Consider the following 20,274-nt stretch of genomic DNA (forward strand, 5'->3'; position numbering starts at 1 on the left):
GACAGGCATATGGTGTCTAAGCCTGCTGCCTTGGCTAAGGTCACCTAAACATTTGTTTTTGGTTGTTCCACAGGCAAATCTGCATTGCAAGAAGTAAGCAAAGCTAGCCAGCACCAGCGTAACACTTGATTTCGCTCCATACTTTTTGTGAGCTGTTTTTTGGCAAAAGATTTTCTCATATATTTCAACTCACAAATTCTGGAGCACCCAGGCCTGTTCCCCCTCTTCAGCCACCCAGGTAACTTGGCAAAAACTTGCTTGTAACTGGCGTCTCTGACATGCATCTCTTTCACAGTGTGAGAGCACTGGGAGCACAATGCAGAAACACAAGTGTAGAAACACAAGATTTCTTTGATCAATATTCTGAAGGTTGTAGCAACAAAAAGCCTAAGCTTTCTATGAGGTTTGCCCCTGATAAGATGTGTTGCCTAAATGATTTCTCCCAAGTCCTGAAAAGCCAAGAGCAGAAAGATCTTGATTGGTCACATTTGCTGCTCTTTGTCATCACTTCTCTTTGTCTTTCAATTGGAATTTGAGCAAATTTTGTGGTCAAAATAAAAAGTCACTATTAATTGGAAATATTTTCAAATGGCACACAGACACACAGCAAGACAAACGTTCAGCCGATCTCCGTAAGAAAGAAGAGCTCATATACCAACATGTTCTGCCTTCGCCTGTGGTTTGCTTGGTATGTTCCTATTTAGAGCAACTCTCTCTGAGCTGCAGAAAGCTCAGTTACCTTGTCAATCATTTGACTTAGATTTTGGGGTTGTCTTCTTTTCAAGACACTTTCAATCTCTTTCACTAGGGCAATTTTTTTTTTTTTTACATATATCTGCAGTTACAGAAGATGCTGGATTTAGCAGCTTTTTGCTGCAGTTTCACTTCTAAATCACATATTATTTATGAAAAACACAACTACACTGGGAAAAGTTCCAGCAGTGTAATAAAAATTGTTGCTGTCATTAAAAATTATGAAGAGGATGTGAAATTCAGGGTAAAAGGGATACAAGATAAAGACCATTACATACAGTTCTGTTAGGTTACAAAACAGTATTTATGATTTAACTGAGTGTATATTGCAGAAACAAAAATAAAACTTATGTTAATTAAATGTACTTTAATGAAATGTACTGACAGAAGGACCAATACACTGCCTTACCAAAATCCAGCCATGCCAGTGGGATGGGGTACATGTGGATGCAGATTTCTCTTTGCTGGACTGATATTGTTCCATTAACTGAGTAGTGATGTGTTACACTGAAGGGACTGTTCTACTGTGCACCCTTTACAGTCTGCAGATTAAATTGTCCTCATATTTTAGTTTTTATAACATTGCCTGGAGACCTCCAACTGTGTATGGCTTAGTTGTGCTAGACCGCACTCTACAACCATTTGGAAAATGGCAAATCTCAACTCACAATCAAAATATATGAGCAGAAAATTGTTCCTATCCAATCTGAACTGCAATTTTTTTTTATCTAAACACTTGCTTTCATGTCCTCAGTAGGAGAAGTTCTTAAAGATTTCAAAATGGCAGTAGGAGAGGATACTAAGGAGTCCAAACATAATTCTTCTACTTAAAATTTCCCAGGAAATTACACTGCATTAAAGTGCATCTTGTAGTCATACACACAGCTCAAACTGGTTCAGCCAGGAAGACGCAGATGCATTTTAGAAGCAGCTGAAAAAAATCATATATATATATATATAGAGATAAAGGCAAGCTAAGAATTCAGGTAGGATGGGTATTTTCAAATACAGCTGTGTAATATCAGCATACATCAAAATGTATACAATTGAAAAATATATTGCTTTTTCCCACTATGGGGCAATCTGAATGATACATGCCAGGTCCAGAAAAGAAGTATAATCCATTATTTGGAATTTATATTAAACCAAAATCGAAATATGTTGGCTCTGCAGTTCTGCTTCAGTGGGTTACCCCAATATTTACAATAGCTAATTCCAAAAGGAATAGCAGGAAAAAAATATTTTGATGACATTTCTTCATATCTGCTTCATTAGTATGGAACAGGCTGCATGAAATGAGCATGAAAACTAGATTATCAAAGCTCTGTACTAAATAATTGGATACCAGTGCAGTTGCTTCAGCTATCAGAGAAGTGCATGACCTGGCATCACTCCGCACATTCCTCAGACATTAGATCCTTATCTCTTTAATTCACATGAAAATGAAACACAGAAAATACAATACTAAACTAAGTGTTGCGCCCTAGCTATATCTAGGGTAGAACAAGAGCAATGCTAGCAGCACTGCTGATGTACAGAGAACTGAGTCCACGGAGGAAACCAAGAGGCAAGGCAGGTGGGGTTGTGAGGGGGCAGTTAGGTGACAATCTCCAGTGCTGTGCTCTTTCCTGAAGCCTGAAACCTCAACGTTTTATAGAAGTCCAGGCAAAACATCCTGCAAAGTAATGCAGAGAGTGACTGAACACAGATTTCCACTCTGAGTGCATGTGAAATCTAGCTTGGTGCCAAAGACTTACTTGGATGGAGCCTACAGGGACTTCACTTAAAAAGGGAAAATATTTATAAAGCTCTCATTTCTCTGAATGCAGAAGGAAGAGGTCTGGTAAGGCCAGGGAGAAAGTTTGTCTTCCAGAAACTTCTAAACCATCAGTCCAATCTATCTTATGCAAGTGGGTAAGAGGGCTTACAAAAGGAGGAAAAAGCTGTTCCCTATTTTTGAAACATAATCAGACCCATACCTGGATTAGTAATGGTACAAGGGAATATAAAATTAGAATGAACAGCCATATGGACAATCCTTGCTGGGAATCCTATCTGGGACACTCACACCTGATGCACATACAACACAGGCTCTCTGCAATTGTTGTATTAATGCCCATCTGACAGAATGGCTCTGTGCCTGAGTAAACAGGTTCAACCTTATGATTCAAGGATTGTTGCCAAGGAAATGGATTCTTCCTGTGTGCCATCTCGTGACATATGAAAATAGCAAAATTCTCTCAGCATCCTTCTGATTTCAGTTAAACTACTGTACCTCTTCCTGCAATTCTCCCGCTCAAGGACCATATAAAGAGACGTGCTCTCTCTGTGTGGCCTCTGACACTGCTGTGGTCCTACCAGAACACTGCAGCTCCTCCATGGCAGCTCCTTGTTGGCAGGGGGAGACAAAAGGTCTACAGAAAGCAATCCTGTATTCCTGAAGAGGGTTAAATATCTTAAAAAACCAAAAAACCATAACTTCCATTTGTGGTACCTCCGAGGCTCCTGCTTTTACCACTAAAACCCAGAATATGACTTTTGCTTCCTAGAAACGTTGGTTTTGCAAGGCACGAAAATAAACAAGCCCCTCTGAACAGACACTGCAGGTTACCTGCAAAGGGAGCTCTGCAACAACCATTTTTAGCGGCAGCACTGTATTCTGCCATTAACAGGAACAGTCCAAAATGACAAAGTTGTCCACGTGCTCGGGGATACTGAATGACCTCCATTTGTGCAATGTTCCCTCCTCTAGCACTGCAATCTCTGGTATCTGAGATTAGTAGCTCTGCTGATAAAACACCCATTATGTCAGATCTCTTTCAATAAAGCTCTTGCAGAGGAGACAGGATATTTATTTGGTGCTCATATGAGGTGTTGCTTTCATTCTGTCAGATTACTGTAGGTATGTCTCATTGTGGAGCATAAAATTACAGGCTAAATTCTGCAAGTTGTTGTGCATTCTTATTTCCCAGTGGCTTCCACGCACAGGGAAACAGCACCGTAGAGGATCATAAAAACACACAGAAAACAAAAACAACAAAGGTGCCAATGCCCCATAAAGTCAGCAGTTAACTCTCTCCAGCTTAGAGGCTAAAGTGAGTAGCCTCATGTTTCAAAAAAAAAGAGCTATTACTGGGTGAGTAAATGTATTTCAACATGATCAGACAGCATTGTATTGGATACCAGGTACCACAATGCAGATGCTGGAATACCTGCACAGCATTTGCCAAGAAGCGCCAAGAAGTCTTTATCTTGCTGGAATGCTGATGCTGACATAATATAAAATGCTGCAGCGAATACAGAACGCTCCTCAGTAAATATGCTTATTTGCAAGATATAAAAAAGCCATTCTACAATTACTTATTTACATTCTATCCTTACATGAATCATAGAAAGGCTTTTATTTGATGACACCGTTTATGTCATTCACATCTGAGCCCGAGCCAAGAGTAGAACCCTGCCAGATCAGAACTCTCCATTCACTTTACTGCCATTTCACACAGATGAAAAATGCTAAGCAGGCGAGAATCAGGCTTGCAGCAGTTAGGAAAAGAACTTTCTTCACCTGGATTTTATTGATCTGAGCTCTTCTGATTGCTGTACCAATTCTGCAGATTTATCTCATCTTACATCATAGAAGTCTTGCTTGTGATAACCTGACTGGTATTGCCCTGGCAGTAAATATATGACAACATTTTTATCATTGTTACCCCTTCTGCATAGTTATGAGATTAAAAATAAAACCAGCTGCAACTATGAGCCATTTGTTTCATAATAAACTTAGTGTAACACATTAAGTCATTGCTAATGCTTTGATAGGAAACTCACAGAAAAATGGCAGAGGGTCTGCTACAAGAAAAATAAATCCTCAAATCTGTGATTACAATGGTGAACACTGCAAGTGAAAGTATATTTACATGGTATTAGAGGCTGGTGTGATCTTCACTTAGAAACCTTATCCTGGTTCTCTCCCAGCCAGCATAAGCCTATTGCTTTAGCTATTTATTGCCCTTCGATTTTCCATCAGAGTTCCACAGTTCACTCTGAGCAGCTTCATCACGCTCAAAGTGTCTTAGTCAGTCACTGACAAGTAATCCAAGACAGCTGTGCCTAATGGCAGAAATTAAAATTAGAGGAATTTCCCTGCAGTGTTTCAGAAGATCATGAGTCCTAACAGAAATGTAGTCCTGCAGAAAACAGGACAGGGCAGTTTAAAACAAAATAAAAATAAAAGCTGTAAGAAAAATTTTAATTGTTTTTGCTGAACTCCATTTCCACAATCTTATTCAACACCTGCTTTGTAATTATTTTAAGTAGTTCTGATTACTGAATTATACTGGATATTTTGTGCACTGTTAAACCCAAGGGTAGGTTACCTAAAATTTGGAGGGAAGACAGACTTACTCAATCTAAAATATAACTTTCAACACCTTCAGTCATACAAGTACCAGCTTTTGGCCCACTCCAACAAACGCCTCTTAAAGCAAATAGGATAAACATGTACAAAGTGGACCTAGCAGTAGGGAAACTAAGCAGATGCAATAAGCTGAAGAGTCAGCCCTCTGTAATTAATATTTAGATTGTTTAAAACAAGTACATAATTGCATCTGTATTTAAGATGTTTTTATGCAGCCTTTTTATATTAAAAGACCCTAACAACAGACATTTCAGGCACTAAATAAAACATCATTTATAGATGAGTAGCTACAGGACAAGAAAGGTTGGCCTGCTTATGAATTTCACAGCCTACACTGTGAGCATCAGCATACACTGAGGGAGGAAAAACAAAACAAAGGATTATAAAGGCACCAATAAATAAAATGTTTTCATCAGCTAGGCCAGATTTTTTTTCCATTTTTTTTTCTGGATAACATTTTGCTCAGAAAACATGCAAATGCTCTTTCATTAAGTTAATACTTTCCAATTCCATAAATCCTTCTTCTTCCACCCCATGTGTAAAAGCTCTCACTGCTGCTGTGAATTCCAAGCAGTATTCAACACAAGAAAAGCAGATGTGACCTGATTTTATCACATCTGAGGGCAAAAGTAAGGCACTACCACTGGAACTCTGCTCTGGCATAGAGACTTGACTATTCTGTGTTTTCTATTTTTTGTGATTTTGTTTTCTGATAAGATTCCAATTATAAACATTGGCCAAAGGGTAAGATTTCACACAGGCGGGCTCATATGGATGCAGGGAGCAGTGACAATGTGATGTTACACTGTAACAAAGCGAACTGTTGCACCTACTGGTCTCCTGTAACTGGTTTTTGAGGACGGCAGAAATAATTTTATTTAACATCTTCGTCGGACCCCTGAATATTATCAAATATGTTGAAATAAGCTTATCTGTAAGCAGGAATAATTCCCAATAATGTTTATGAAGAACACCCAACTGGACATTAAACTCTCCACCACTAACTCAATTTGTAGAATATCAAACATCCCTATAAAGCTGCTTTGCTTTTAATGTGACTAAAACACATGTCCAGGAGTTAGACCACATAATGTAAAAGACAGTGTGTGCCCTCTCCAAGAATTTTATGGAGTACTAAGGAGCATTACACAATGTTATTTGCTTCAATTTTTAAAATAATACATGTTTTGTGTTTTCTTCTTTGGCAAAATTTCACTTTTGAAACAATTGAGAGACAGGGAACTTCTGTATTGCTGTCTGGGGAAGTTGAGCAGCTCTGAGTGAAAGAACACCAAAGCTTTTACCTAGAAATTACTACCAACTAGGGATGCAAGTCTCTGCTTCCTCAGGTCCCATTCATATCTATGGGGTTTATATTACTTTTGAAGGAGGTACTGCTCCCTTCCTTCTCTGGCACAAGAGTCAAAATTTCTCCAGAGCTGAAGTACTGTAAGAAATAAAAGCAATTAAATTATTGCTGGGAAAAATACAGCTGTATAGCAGCAACTGGAACATAGTATTGTTTGCAAGGAGTGGGGGATTCAGCATCTTTCACCTCAGTCATTGATGGCACACTCAGGGCTTCAGGGGACCCAAACCACATTAATACAGTTTGGCTGTCTTGGTGTTTCCCCAAGTCTCTGATGGGAGCATCAGCACACCAGCAGCCTATTCTGTGTTGTGCTAATTCCTCTCCCTTGAGTTATTTAATTATGTCTAGATATAAAGTCTGAAAAGCTCTATAAAATAATGCAATAACAAGCAGCACAGTATCTTGTGATACCACAGCAGCTCATACTTTCCATCACACTGCACACCCTCCACTCCCACCAATTGTCAATTTCAGCATGGTTTGGGGACACTCAGCAACTTCAAAGAAATGGCCTCAATATCCTTGAGGCTTTAAAGTTCAATGCATTATTAATGCTAAATTAATAGGGCTTCCTCTAAAAGGAAACCACTAAGTTCCTTCCTGATCAGCACATACAAGTATCAATGTCTCATTGGGTTTCTGCCCCCAGCTGCTCTCTGCACTCTCTAAACACAAAGTTACTCATCAGGAGTAGCACAAACAATTGGAGACTGTCTTGTTAGCTGCCACAGGCACTTTTTTTTTCTGTTTTCCCAAATCTCTCACTTCAGGAAAGTGAAATTACTTCTTTGTCAGTCTTCCCATGAAAGGGTTGTGTCTAGAATTTAAGCATTCATCATTGCTTAGGCAGACTCAAGGGGTAAAATTCAAAGTCTTCCAATTAATCTCAAAAATAATGGTATGGCATCAGTATCAGGTGCTTGATCCTAGAAAATACACACAGCCTCAAATCCCATGGAATTCTACAGCATGTGGAAACTTGCAGTGTATAACGCGATATGGAAACATTTCAAAGAGTTTCATATTACACAGAGAATTCAAAATGCTTAAGCAATACTACTATAACCATTTCCCATGGTTTTGACAAGGGACTTAACTGAAAAAGGGGAAAAGGTGCCTTCAATGTCCCTTGAGGACTCAGCAGAACTAGGAGTGGCAGTTTGTGCGTCTTGTATAAACTTTACTCAACTTGAGTCAACACAAACTGATGCCTATGCCTGACACAGGTAGAGTCCTTTTCTCCTGGCTGACACCCAAGCAAAAGCAATGTGACAAACAACACCATCCTTCAAAAGCTAATGGCAAAGGGGAGGCAAAATTATTTTGATTATATTGACCTGGATTCAGAGTCTCAGATTTTTAGTCATCCTGGGGCTGATAGGGCACTAATCCAGATCATCTCACAGCTCACTGGACAACCTAAATCCTCTGCACTTAAACTTGATGTCCTGGAGTTTTCTGAGATCACCAAGTCAAAAAAAATGTTTTCCTGACCATATGAGAGGGAACAGTCTGATTTTTATTTATGCCTCACCATATGCTACATATGAGGTGAAAAATTCCTGTAAAGACTGTACATGTGCTGTTAGCCCTGTCCCTGGGGAGGCTTCGCCTGGCAGCCAGTCCAGGGAGAGGAAGGTTCCATGATGGGGCTGTGAGTGACCCCCGCACTGGCCGGTGGGATAAAAAAATGCCTGGATGCCCAGGAAAAATGGGCTATGGGAGGAGACTTGGCAAATAAAACGAGTTAACTGCGACACAAGCGGGGAACCAGTTTCTTCGTGTTCCTTGGAGGGAGTGAGATCTCGCCTGGAGGGTTAGCTTGGCCCTCCTCCCGCCCCCGCCTGTTTCCTCTCTGTGATCCTGCTTCTTCCCTGGCTGTCTTCCCTGTCCACACGTCGTACCCTGTTTTGACGCTTTTGCCAGGCAGCTCCTTGCAGCCCTGGTGCTCACTCACTTCCCCAACGGAGCGGACACTGCCTGCACCCAGCCGTGGCCATCACCGCATTTCCCGCATTGCCCACGGCAGGCACAGCCCCAGTGCCAGCCACGGCCTGCTGCTCCGCTGTTCCCCTCACAGAGCAGCCAGAGCCCCAGTGCCAGCCACGGCCTGCTGCTCTGCTGTTCCCCTCACAGAGCAGCCAGAGCCCCAGTGCCAGCCACGGCCTGCTGCTCTGCTGTTCCCCTCACAGAGCAGCCGCTGCCTGCACCCGGCCGTGGCCGCCGCGCCCCCACCCTGGGACCTGCAGCTGCTCCAGGAGTGCGCCCGTGGCCACGGCAGCCTGTTCTCCGCCGATGGAAGGACACACAGCCTGCTGCTGTTCAGAAATCGCACCCAGTCCGCCACGGGAGCCACGCAGACTCACCGCAGCTTCCGGCACGCACGCTCCCGTCTGCAGAGCTGATGCTGACAGAGCGCCAGGGTTCTTGCGGGAACACCGTCCCTGTCTTCTGTTTCTCTTTCTGTCTCTTGTTTTCTCTCTCTGCTCTCTTTTCTTGTCCCCTTTGCTAGGAAAACTTACCCTTCTTTATCAATAAACAGTTCTCAGATATAGTATTGCCACGTTTGTGCTTCATTTTCGTCTGAGAAATCAATCAAAAAGAATCCTCCCCGACTCCCCTTTTACAGTGGGACAGGACACCATATAATAACATCTCTTCTAGCATCAAGATGGAATCTAGTGTTAAGACAATAAGCCAGGCTATGGATCCACTGAGGCAGTGGCATTATGACAGAAAATTGAACCATCACAGTGTGGCTTTATTGCAATTGCTCCTGACCATCACCACTGCAGTTTATACATGGCAAGTGTAGCGGAATCTTGGAATAGCAATGTACTTATGAAATTCCTTTTAAACTGCCCCAAAAGGTTAATATCATCAGGTTTGTTTCTGTGTGCTACCAAACAATGATATGTCATAGGTTATAAAAGAAGTCCAAGGTCCACATTAACAATATAGGGATTTTATGTTTTCTTCACTCACATTCCTGGAAAAACTGTGAAAAATAAGTGTTTATCGCTGGAGGCAAGAAAAAAGATTAATGAAGGATATTTGTTTCTGAGATGGTTGGGGAAGTTAGATCAACGAGTCTTTAGAGTCCTCAAAAAACCAGTAGATAATCTAGCCCTGCATCATCCAAACCTATGCTACATTGTGAAGTGCCATTATGCTTCCCTACCACATCATTAATGAACTCAAAACCATTTAATAAAATGAAGAGTAAGCCGAATCCCATTTGTATTAAACTGGCCCCAAGACAACCTTGAACACTGTGTGTTACCAGCAGTAACTTATTTTGCTTAATTTAAATTTACAACACAACATGAAGGTTAGGAAAGTAGAGAAGAAAATTAAGCAACCTTATCAACACCTCAATCCACTCACCAACCTGTACCCCAAATGAAGAGTAACCTTGATGGATAAAATGGAGCACACTTTTTACTTCTACCTGTTTGCCCTATACAACCAATAAAGTTACGATGAGAAGTTATCCAAACCCAGAAGAAAGGGAAGAGCAGCTTTTTTTAGACTTCTAAAACGAGATATGGGAAATCATTATGGAAGAACTGAACATGCAGTGGAGGAACTGAGGAGCAGGAGGAAAAGACATTCTAGTCAGAACAGCTGCCAGATAAGGCAAGACAGATAAGAAAATAACATATTTTGTTCATCCCAGTAGCCAGCCATGTTGTGTGTCAACATTCCAATTCATTAATTACTGCTTAGGTATTACAGTGATGGCACCCATAGCAATTAAACGTACAGCTTCTGTAGTCCCATATTTGGACTGTTTTCAAAAGACATTCCTAAAAATTGTACCAGCTTGGAAGCACTGTTTGTTTATCCTGCTTGTCAGATAAAGATGTGAAAGAACTTTTTAAAAATACTTTCTTTTTTACTTTGTCATGTTCCCAACCTTGCCAAGAGAAAAATCACTCTCCATACCTCCCCCTCAATGATTTCTGCTTCCCTGCAGTTCTGTGGACTATTCCCCAGAGAGTATTTCTACCATCCATCTAGTTGTGTTTATCCACTTATCTTGGAAGAAATAATTTCCTTCCCACTCATTGGGCTGATTCCTGAGGCAGCAGTGCTACTCTGGCACCTGGATGAAGCTATTCTGTTATCCTATCCCAACTAACAATATTCCTGACTTATAACAGTGCACCTTGGGTTCCTTCTGAACCCAACTGCATTTCTTGGCTTCTTGGTCCTTGCAAGGGTGTCCCCTATTCATCCTTCTCAACCACTTAGCCATGAGTCAAAAGCAGTAATTTGGATTTGCTTATTTTCTCTCTCCATTTTAGTTCTGAAGTTAAGATGGAAGATGTTTCATGCTGGCTGTGATGAACCTGCCTGCTTCATTTTTCTGGTCAGGAATTTTAATCGCTTTCTAAATTACTGATGTAGAAATCCCAGGAAGAAAAAAAAGCCCACCTTCCTTTAACTACCTGTTGTTCATGGCTTTGTCTACTAGTCTTTTGAGAGATGAGACTTTGGATACAGATAAAAGAAAAAAATTTAGAAGCCAACAAATGTAGGAATTTTAAAAATGTATCTATTTCAAAAGAACTGTAAGGAGAAATATGCCACTGCAGAGATTTCATCAGGGGTTTCCAAGCTTTCCCTCTTTTCATCTGTGTGGTCCTTTTTCTTCCAAGTCAAAATCCACTAAAGTTTCAGGCAATCTTTTATTCTTCCAGTAGCAAGAGGAAGGATTTTTTTTTTTTTTTTTTTGTGAGGGTAAAACCAAGAACTGGAAATAGAAGCCACAGATTTTAAATGTATGTGTTTCCTTTCTAACAAGTGTGGTATATCTAAAGCAGAGACACCTAGTAGTTTTCAATGTCCTTTGAAAACCAGAGAGCTTTACACCTCTTGTTCAAGTTTCTGACACCTGCCCATCAATAATACTCCCTGGCTACCTCATTTAATTTATAAAAATACTAAACAGTTGTCCATCTATTAATAGAAATAGATTTTAACCTTAAAAACCACAACCACAATGCAACAGTACAAAACAACATAACAGCAGTAACTCCTAGAGACCCAGTACACCAGCTTTCAAAATACCAGAAATAGAGGGAAATGTCCTTGAATTGAGGCCAATTCAGAGTAGCTTTGTTTCTTTCAGTTAAGATTCTTACTGTACTCACTTCTGATCAGAGAATGCTTCAATGAACAATGCATAATAACCCTGGCAAATTCATGGCTGTGCAGCTGCCTGCAGGACACACTACAAACCCTGGAGACACAGCCAGCCCATACCTGATTATCTATAAAAAAATGCCTGCTGAGTCTCCCTCATATGCTGAACACTGTGGATGAGAACACAGAACAATGAGAAATGCATATCTACAGGTCTACTTCCTAAACACAGTGTCTCCTGTACTTGCCTCCTTCCCCATTTTTCAGCTTTCCCACTCAAGCCTTGGATTTACAGATGAAGAAAAGGTTGGAGGTACAAATTAAAAAGCCAAAGAAAGGGTGGAAAGGCACACAGAAGTCAGTAATGATGCTGACGGGAGAAGTCTAACTCCTGTTACTTCCAGTCCTTTGAACTTCTAACTAGAATATACTGAATTTTATGCATAGTATCTCAGCCAGCTTCAGAAATCTTCAAGTCCACTTGAAATAAACTCCTGAATGCTAGGCAAACTACTCTGGAGATTAGCAGTTTCTAAAAAAGTATTTGGAATACTGAAATAAATCTATAATAAACAAAATATTGCTTGTGTCAACACAAAATAAGGAAGTTTGACATTAAAACAGATATTAAAATTGTCAGGAGACACTGAACCAATTCATTTTGGTTCTGTCCTTAGCATAAATTCCTGCTGAGCTGTTCATGAAACTCTACAGTGACCACCAGGGAAACCCGGTGAGGGCTGATGAATCCTACACACAAGCGAAGTCCACCATCCCTGGCTGGGTGACCATACAATTATGCAATAAACATTACTATTGATTCTGTAAATTTTATTTTGAGACCTGTTAGGCAGATTCTTAGGGTCAAACCTGAATGATAGAACTGGCAAGGATCTCACCTGGCATGAGACAAAGCCAGGTTTTCCCTCAGCTGCACAGGAAACTCAGCAAGTACGAGAAGATGCCAACTGATTTTACGCTACTCAGAGTCATCCCCACCCTTGCACACATGACTGGAGTTGAGCCAGCCACGTACCTAAAAGGAATCGTGTGTTTTCTTAAACCCTTCTGGTGCTGTGTATGTGGCATCTGTTTGTTTTTTCCCCAACACAACTTTGTGCAGCAATACGTCATTGATAAGACTGCTTTTTTTTTTTTTAGCCCCCTAGGAAGTTGTTGTGGTCATAGGGTAGAGCCAGTGTAAAATACAGGTCACTTGGGAGACCCCATTATTGTACTGGAGAACAGTTTAACCAAGGCTGCAGCTACTCCAAACTATTCTGTCAGACTTTTGACCAAATCCCTTCTGTGCCTGTCTCCAGCTCCCAAAGTTAGATCATGTCCTCTTTCCCTGGCTCTCCAATTCATGTGTTTTTATAGTCTTCTTATTGGCACAGCATAAGGAACTTGAGTCTATAACTCTCAGTAATGCCAGCAACCAGTATAACTCCCAGAGTTTTCTTGTCTAAGTGATGATTAATCAGATTTAACAAGACTGATGCAGCACTCTGCCGAACACGACACTTTGATAAATGCTGCTCTCACAGCAGCTAACACCAGGGGCATTCCAAAGCACTCAGACTGATAGGAATTCTCCTGATGATTTCAAATATGCACTGCGTACCAGTACAGAACAAACACAAGGTTTTTCATGACCCATCTGTATCAGAATCTTTCTTTCTGAGGAGGGATTTCTTTAACTGTTATTTTCTCAACCCTCAGCTGGGTTGAAGAAGATCTGAAGAATGTGGCACTGGATTTGTGCTGCTGCTGCCCAGCTCTGCTGGTTGGATGCAAGGCTATGCCAGGAGCACATTCACACAATGGTGATATTTACTCTAGCTCATTCTTTTCTGTCCTTAGAAAGCAAGCCTGAGTGAGTGGGAGATGTCAGGACAGTGCACAAAGCAAACTCCGACAATAATGAAATAAGTAGTATCTGTTTACTCCCAAAGAACCAGGAGACTACCCCAAAATAATAAACTTTGGGTTCAGGCTTTCTTAAAAGATGCTTTTCTTCAATGGCAATCTGGTAATGATCAATATTTATCCTAACAGTTGTAAGGCAGTATTTATTCTAACAGTCTTAGCAGGGATAACAGTAGATTGGATTTGAGTGGAAAGGAGATGTACACCCTTCCCTCTGCCCTATCCCAGAAACAGTTCACAGTAAAAGAACAATTTTTCTCCTTTGGGCTGTATTTAATTCAATTGCTCTACTTTTTGGTGTAATTGGTGTATGTAAAATGACACTTTGGCCTGACTGGCATTTAGCAAACTCTACCTTTACCAAATAAGCATGTAAATATATTCTTTCCTTTAATTCTTTAAGTAGCTATTTTACATCAAAGATTAAAAGAAAAAAAAAAAAGGTTTTGTGGACCATCAAGCTACATTACTGAGTATTAAAACAATCTCCCAAAGATTAGACATTCCATTTTGGAAATTAAATTGATAATCTAAAAGTGGTCACTAATCACTTTTCATCAGACATCTTTAAAGAATTTTCAATACACAATTTTAGACATGTCACAGATCAGAGGCTAAGCACACATTAAAATGTTAGGCATTCCCCATCCTGTTGCTATTAAACACAGCAGGAATCCACAGATAACTCTGCTGGAATTTGAGTAAATGTCAAGGTGTTCTGGAAGGTCAGCAAATTTCAACTGTCTCAAAAAGCACAACAATTTTAAAATCCTACCTACTACTGCCAATCTCAAGTGCCAGTCTTTCTGCTCTCCCCTCAACAACTTTTCATTCACCTCAGCTATAAAAAAAGTGACAAGAAATGCTAAAGACAGACTAACTAAAAAAAAGAAATTAACCCCAGACTCCAAAAGCCTGCTTAAATAATAGCACCATTTTCTGTCCATCTGCATTCGGCAACATTCTTGAATTTAGTGTGACATCATCTGCACTGGTACTGTGTTGAAATGTGGTAGACAGTAATAAATTACATGAGGGACATAAAATGGCCTATTTCCTTAGGTTAATTGTCATCCTAAACAGGCATTTTGTATCATTCATTGTATATTCATCATCATCCTTCTCCCTAGCACTCTTTCTCAATGAAGTCAGAGTCTTGTGGGGACACCCAGAGGGGCTCAATCAATTCATGTGAAGTCAGTCAATAGAAATTAGTACAGTAGTACCAGGGTTAGTGTCAAAACTCCAAACACAATTTCAACCATAAATCAGCATAAATGAGGTCACAATCCACTTAAAATGTTAACAGAGACATCTGTATTGAGTTTAAATAAAGTAATAAAAACTGGTGTAATTTACCCTATTTTGAGTATCAACTAGCTCCAAGCTGCCCTGCCTCACATAAATCTGCATTAAGAATAATACAAGATTTGGACCTGTGAGCCTCCAGACCGTCAAGGCAGCTTTTTCACTATTTAATAGTTTTTCTAGGCAATTATCTCTGTGAAATGCAGTGCAAAGCATGACCATTCTGATTTGGCAGTGAACTGTGAGTCAGCTGTCTCTGACCTACCCAGAGAGGTTTGTACACCCTGAGCAGCAGCATCTCTTTATTTCTATATAATAAGTAGTAGAAAATATTTTGAGATATTAGACTAAAAGGTATTGTAAAAGTAGAAAGTACTGCTTTAATAGCTTACATTTCTCCGGGCTTTGAAGTAAGAACCACAGTCATTCCTAATGGATGAGAACAGAACATCCTAATGGATGCTTTATTTAATTTCTATACATGCTGCCATCCTTTTATAAAAGGCTAATATAGAAATTTGTTAATACTTTTCCATGCATTGGTAGAGCTGGATGGTCTGTGATCCTCAATACACAAATCAATCAGCACTTCAGGGGATGGATGAAGCCCCTAAGTTACATATGGTCCACAGTCACATTAACAGTATCCTACAGTAACATGACAAAAAAGAGATGAATTTTAGTGTTTGCTCTTTCCTCTAAAAAAGGTATCAAAAAGACCTGTCTGGACTTCACGAAGGAAAAGGTTTCCAACCTTCATTCTAAACCACAGAGAACAAGAAGACTGCTCTCCTTACAAGGCTGTGATATCTCTGCTGAGCAGGACACAAAAGCTGTCTTGTTAAGGGTCTGATCTTCTTTTTCCTCTACTGCATCTGGTCAAATCCACAATGACTTCAACAGAATATGATCTGAACCCAGATCTGCACCCAACAATTATGGAAGAACCTAATGGTTCCTAGGTCAGATGATCTGTTAGAACTTCAGCTGAGGGTTGTAGTTGGAAGTAGAAAAGCTGGGTAAAAGGAGGGGACTGGCTTTGTTTTATGCTTTCCTTAAGATGGCTGTTTGAGGTTTTTTCCTTCACCCTGTCACTCAGACTGAACTTAGAGAGAAAGGGCTGCTGCTGAGACCCTCAGTGCAGAAGAAAACCCTCAAAGGCTCTTTAATTGAAGCCAACCAGCAGTGCCATAAAAGGCCACGTCAGCCAGACTTCCTGGCACTTCAAGGTACAAGTATAATGGATTTTTAGCACACGACTCAAACTTCCAAAATGTTTCAGTTTCATTCCCTGAATGAAAGAGGTGGTTTCTGAAGAGGTGGTGTCCCTTTTATTCAAATGTGCAAATGAAAGCCAGAGTCAGAGAAAGATTCTCTACCTTTTAGTAGACAATTGATAGCTCCAATGAATATTTTTACAGGATTTCGACACTTGTAGGTCATTTGATACATATAAAATATTTCTCCCATTGACCTGTTTCAGCTGTAAATACTCAGCACTTCTCCAAATAAGGCCTTGGAGGAAACTAGGAACACACAATTAGTGACCACCATCAAAAAATCTTAAAAACGGTTAAAAGAGTGTTGCCAAGCAACACAAATTCTGCCAGAGACAGTGATAAAATTCTATTCTCTAGATAAGCCTTAAATTCCTTTGTGACTATCTTTTTCTCTTCCTGCAATCCGTTACTTTATTCACTGCATCCCACCAACCTCTGCATTAAAACAATGATGTGCTCAATTAGTGTCTTTACCCACACAACCTTCGCAATGGAATTTCTAAAGTGTTAAGATAACTTTAGTTGTGAAGATGTACAAATTCTTCACTTGCTTCTCCTCTCATTTTTAAAGAAAACTTAAAGAAAACTTTCAAGAAAAAAAAAAAAAAACAACACCAAATAGCCTGATTTATTACCTACCAAGGTGATTACAAAATGAGGTCCTTCCAGTCTTTGTCCCTCACCTCATTACTTTTTCAAACTAATTTTCTCCCCTTTTTCTGTTTCTGCCATTCCATAGCTTCTCATTTGGGCACAATCTCCTCCACAGCAGATGTCTGCTCATCTGCCCACCCCAGCACAATTGTCTTCACCGAGCCATTCCCAGTTATAGCAGATCCCAAAATCTAGCCTAAAGCCCTTCATTTGATAAGATGTAGGCTTTGGAACTTATTTTGAGCTTACCAAAGAAATCTATTTCCCTCAGATGCCAACTCCATTTTTATCACACTCATATATGCAAATCTATGCATATATGTGGCGTGCATTTGTGGGCATGATATTTGCAACCATAATAATGTGAATCTGACTTATATGAAAGACCAACAGCAGATGAGATCAAGCAACCTGGGAAAAACGCAGGAGATGAGATATGAGTGCTTCCTTTAAGAGTGGGTTACTGAAGAGCTCCTGGGAATAGGAGAGGGGATATGCCTAGGGAAGTGAGCGCCTAGGCCAGCAGTTACAGCAGTGAAAGGACACTTGAGGAGCATGGACAGAACCAGGGGACACAGGTATTGAGCTGAGCACCTTCTTTTTCAGCTCTTCTTCTTCAAAGCTGCTCCATCTCCAGTTATCCCACTCCCTGGATTCAAGTGGAAACAAGCTTGGGAACTGCACTAGTAAGCAGCAAAATGTTGGAAAAAAGAACACCAAAATAGGCAGCAAAGAGAGATCCTTTATTTTAAGCCTTCCTGCCATAACAGGTAGAGGTTTAGGAATCTCCTGAGCCGGAGGTTCTGTTGCATTAACCTAGGAATAACAGAATAATAATCCTCACTGCTCTCACCTCTAGGAAGATGCAGTCTCTAGCTAGGACAACTAGGTGTATATTTAGAAAGATCAGTGGAGCTATGCTGACTTACTGTGCAGAATTATTTAGGCTGTAGTAGCATCCAAAAGCTCCAATTAGGAGGACAGTTCCATCCTGTCAGGCACCAGATGAATACCCACAGTCAGGCATGCCCTATTCCAGGGAGACAGGCCAGGCTGCCTTCATATGCTTCTAATTGGGCTCTCCTTGAAACTCATCCTGATTCTGCAACATTTGCAGATTGCAGCTGTTTGTTTACTTCACTGGACTGGAACATGAGAATTACTATAGTGCATCCCTTGTGGAATGCAGTCCTTGGCAGTAGACTAAGGGACAGAACCCAGACCTAATGGTAAGTTATAAAACATACCTTCGTCCTCCAGGCTCCAAATATTTGACAGGATCATCAATTTCTGTCTACCATGAAAAAAATTGATCTCAGCCCTGCAGGCTCAATAAACAGGACATTCATGATTCAGACATCTTGGACTGCCTATGGGAAGTTGATAGCTCCATCCAGGTCTTTCTTGACATTCTGACCTTCCCCTCCTTTTGGGGAGGAAACCATGGAAAGAGAATAAAAAGAAGAGATGACGTACATCCATCTTCCTCAGTTTTTGTTCTGCATCTGAAATGAACTGAAATCAGCCCTTTCTGAAACAGCCTTTTCTAATGCTTTTTTCACTGGGATATTAACATGTTATTTTAAACACCTTGTCTAATTGTCTTCAACAATGCAGAAATTCTGAGCACCTAAATATGACATGAAATCCATAATGACACTTATAACTAAACAACTCTATGAGAGGGATCATTAAACTCATCATAGACATCTTTTAAAAAAAAACCCTGTTTTGAGGCTGATAAAAGAACAAAAGCAAAGTCAAGGTCCCAAGTTCAAATAAATCCTACCCTGTAGATAACAAGCAGAAGATTCTCTTGGGGAGAGTGGGAACTAAAACCAACTGTTGCCTTTCTTCAGGAACAGGGATGTTAGGTAAGGCACAAGGGAAAGGAAGCCACATAAAACACCTGTAATATTTCAGCCTCACCAAAGTTGTACCTGGGAAGGCTTTTACTGGCAAGCATCCAACTCTGTCAGCTCTTTGTTACATAGTGGATTTTATTCCGAAGCTGAAGACCTTCAAAATAACAAAACCATGCAAAGCAAAAGCAGATTGACTTTTTGGCAGGAAGTCAATGTGCAAATACTAATGAAATAATCTCAGTAAGCAGTCAGACTCTTCAAAGGTCAACAGCAACACAGCGGAGAACTTCAGCATTTAAGCTATTAACAATTCTGTCTTCAAGGATTCTGGCAGCTTCTGTGCTCTAAGTTAAGGGTTTTAAAAAAATAATCAAGATTTGATGACTGAACAGTCAGGGTCTCTACATCTCTATTTCTGTGACTCTTCAGACAGAGAGATTGTCTTGTTCCTATGGGAGCTACCAATCCAATTCCTAACTATTTAGGACCAGAACCAAAAGCAATTAGGAAAGTGGACTGTCATCAATACTCTTTCTCATTTGTTTCTGGCAAAGTACAATATGGAACACCCAATCTCAGTGCTATCTTCCATTACCTGCATTCTCCCTATTAATCTCTATCTTGTTCTTTTATCTATTTCTCCACCCTTCAACCTTCACAACCAAATACTCTTCGTTTCTCAGTAAGGGAGATCCCACACTGATCTCCCCATGTCCTTCTTCTCTCCTAACTCAGAACTGAGGATTGGGTTGCAAGCAATGACAGACAATGGTGAGGAGAAAATTACGCTCAGGAATGAAAGTCAATGATCTCAAACTGCCCAAGCTTTGAAATACCTTAGGTGAAACTCACTTGCTGCCCCACAGTCCAATTTTGGTAGAGTGAAAGTTAGTGGTGACAACTTCAGTGTTTATATTGGGATCAGAAGCAAGACTCCTGGAAGAATTAAGCACAGCTTAAATATTCCAATTATTCAGTGAAGCACCTTCAATTCTCATTTTTACTACTTGAAATTATGGAGCACTGATACATTTCCTATACTGCACCTTTAGGAAACAGGATCAATCCTGCTCTGCTACTGACAAACACCTCATCACTGGCATGTCAAAATTAACAGTTAATATCAATTAATTCTGTATTAATCCTGCTAAGGGACACAATTTCTGTTAACTGTATATGAAGGAACACTTTATTCCACTCTTCACTATCCCACTCTTCATTTTATTGATGCTGGGGACTTAAAAAATCTTATTTTCTTGTTGCTACTTTAGATGGTTCCTTCATATTGCAAAGCTCCCTGAGTACATTGTAAATTGCCAGGAAAAAATGTGCATATAAGGTAGACAATCCTCTTATCTATGCTCAGAAATTGTACTGGAGAGATTTAGACTGGTTTAATTGGATTCACTTCAGCATCTTCCAAATAAACAAACTAAATTAATACAAACCAGGCTAACTTCATCCTAGGACTGCCTATACAGTATTTTGTAGGCCTTTATTGAAAGTGGTTTTTAATTTAAAATACCTTTTTGTTCAGCCTTTGCT

The 20,274-nt window shown here is 40.2% G+C and overlaps 1 protein-coding gene across 6 annotated transcripts in view; it reads right to left on the reverse strand.

Annotated features, from left to right (window-relative positions):
• Positions 1 to 20,274, reverse strand: part of CA10 (carbonic anhydrase 10) — a 257,475-nt gene that overhangs the window by 221,226 nt on the left and 15,975 nt on the right. The window lies entirely within an intron of this gene.

This window comes from Vidua macroura, chromosome 19 (genome assembly GCF_024509145.1).
Source record: "Vidua macroura isolate BioBank_ID:100142 chromosome 19, ASM2450914v1, whole genome shotgun sequence".
Lineage (NCBI taxonomy): Eukaryota > Metazoa > Chordata > Aves > Passeriformes > Viduidae > Vidua > Vidua macroura.